The sequence below is a fragment of the Chiloscyllium plagiosum genome, unplaced genomic scaffold (genome assembly GCF_037043375.1).
Source record: "Chiloscyllium plagiosum isolate Xiang-an unplaced genomic scaffold, Cpla_swu_hap1 HiC_scaffold_10, whole genome shotgun sequence".
NCBI lineage: Eukaryota > Metazoa > Chordata > Chondrichthyes > Orectolobiformes > Hemiscylliidae > Chiloscyllium > Chiloscyllium plagiosum.
This window is the reverse complement of record NW_028270148.1, coordinates 93248797-93250876: the sequence shown is the minus strand read 5'-3', so window position 1 is coordinate 93250876 and position 2080 is coordinate 93248797. Positions and strand designations below refer to the sequence as shown.

General features: G+C 73.1%; 1 protein-coding gene across 1 annotated transcript in view; it reads left to right on the top strand.

The window, feature by feature from the left end:
• Nucleotides 1-252: 252 nt before the first annotated feature.
• The window catches only part of entpd6 (ectonucleoside triphosphate diphosphohydrolase 6), a 54763-nt gene continuing 52935 nt past the window's right edge, over nt 253-2080 (top strand). The window contains exon 1 of the mRNA XM_043696428.2: nt 253-375. The gene's annotated coding sequence lies outside the window, so the exon portion shown is untranslated. The remainder of the gene's footprint in view (nt 376-2080) is intronic.

The following is a 2080-nucleotide window of genomic DNA, read 5'->3' as shown; positions in this document are numbered from 1 at the left end:
CAGCTAACCTCCCCCCCCCATTACAGATTTCCTTTCATGGATTAGTGGTGCTGGAAGAGCACACAGTTCAGGCAGCATCCGAGGAGCAGTAAAATCGACGCTTCAGCCAAAAGACCTTCATCAGGAATTCTCACTCTCACCCACACCCCAAATGCATTAAACCCATTTTAACTGAACCCAGTTCGCATGCGCTGTGGGGGAGCTCGAGGCAACTTGGAGCATATTGTGTGCGAGCGCGCGCGCGCACGCGCACCCAGTCCAATCCCGCGCAGCAGCAGCTGGGTGCGCGGGGCCGAGCGTCTCCAAACAGCTGACGCTGAGTGTCGATGGCGGTCGGCGCTTGGCGGATCTTGGGTGATGGACGGAGCCGCTTCGGTAAGTTTCCTCAAGTCCGCGGTCTCAGCGTCGAAGGAGGCCGCTCCTCCTGCACCGGGTTTAACCGCCCGCCCACTGCCCACTCACCCTGTCAGTCCCTGCTCCCGGAATTTCAATGTGCACCCTCCCCGCCCCAATCTCCCCCTCTCCCGCACTCCCCTCCCTCTCTCCCGCACCCCTCCTCCCTCTCTCCCGCACCCCTCCTCCCTCTCTCCCGCACCCCTCCTCCCTCTCTCCCGCACCCCCCCTCCCGCACCCCCCTCCCTCTCTCCCGCACCCCCCTCCCTCCCTCCCGCGCCCCCCTCCCTCCCTCCCGCACCCCCCCTCCCGCACCCCCCTCCCTCCCTCCCGCAACCCCCTCCCTCCCTCCCTCCCGCAACCCCTCCCTCTCGCCCGCAACCCCTCCCTCTCTCCCGCACCCCCCCTCCCTCTCTCCCGCACCCCCCCTCCCTCTCTCCCGCACCCCCCCTCCCGCACCCCCCTCCCCCTCTCCCGCACCCCCCTCCCCCTCTCCCGCACCCCCCTCCCCGCACCCCCCTCCCCGCACCCCCCTCCCCGCACCCCCCTCCCCGCACCCCCCTCCCCGCACCCCCCTCTCCCGCACCCCCCTCCCCCTCCCGCACCCCCCTCCCTCTCCCGCACCCCCCTCCCTCTCCCGCACCCCCCTCCCTCTCTCCCGCACCCCCCTCCCTCTCTCCCGCACCCCCCTCCCTCTCTCCCGCACCCCCCTCCCCCTCTCCCGCACCCCCCTCCCCCTCTCCCGCACCCCCCTCCCCCTCCCTCACCCCCCCTCCCCCTCCCTCACCCCCCTCCCCCTCCCTCACCCCCCCTCCCCCTCCCCCCTCCCCCTCCCCCCTCCCCCCTCCCCCCTCCCCCCTCCCCCCTCCCCCCTCCCCCTCCCCCTCCCCCTCCCCCTCCCCCCTCCCCCTCCCTCTCCCTCTCCCTCACCACCCCTCCCCCTCCCCCACCCCCCTCCCCCTCCCCCACCCCCCTCCCCCTCCCCCACCCCCCTCCCCCTCCCCCACCCCCCTCCCCCTCCCTCACTCCCCCTCCCCCTCCCCCCTCCCCCCTCCCCCCTCCCCCCTCCCCCCTCCCCCCTCCCCCCTCCCCCCTCCCCCCTCCCCCCTCCCCCCTCCCCCTCCCTCACCCCCTCCCCCCTCCCCCTCCCTCACCACCCCTCCCCCTCCCTCACCCCCCTCCCCCTCCCTCACCCCCCCCTCCCCCCTCCCCCTCCCTCACCCCCTAACCCCTCCCTCACCCCCTACCCCTCCCTCACCCCCTACCCCTCCCTCACCCCTTACCCCTCCCTCACCCCTTACCCCTCCCTCACCCCTTACCCCCTCCCTCACCCCTTACCCCTCCCTCACCCCCTTCCCCTCCCTCACCCCCTTCCCCTCCCTCACCCCCTACCCCTCCCTCACCCCCTACCCCTCCCTCACCCCCTACCCCTCCCTCACCCCCTACCCCTCCCTCACCCCCTACCCCTCCCTCACCCCCTACCCCTCCCTCACCCCCTACCCCTCCCTCACCCCCTACCCCTCCCTCACCCCCTACCCCTCCCTCACCCCCTACCCCTCCCTCACCCCCTACCCCTCCCTCACCCCCTACCCCTCCCTCACCCCCTACCCCTCCCTCACCCCCTACCCCTCCCTCACCCCCTACCCCTCCCTCACCCCCTACCCCTCCCTCACCCCCTACCCCTCCC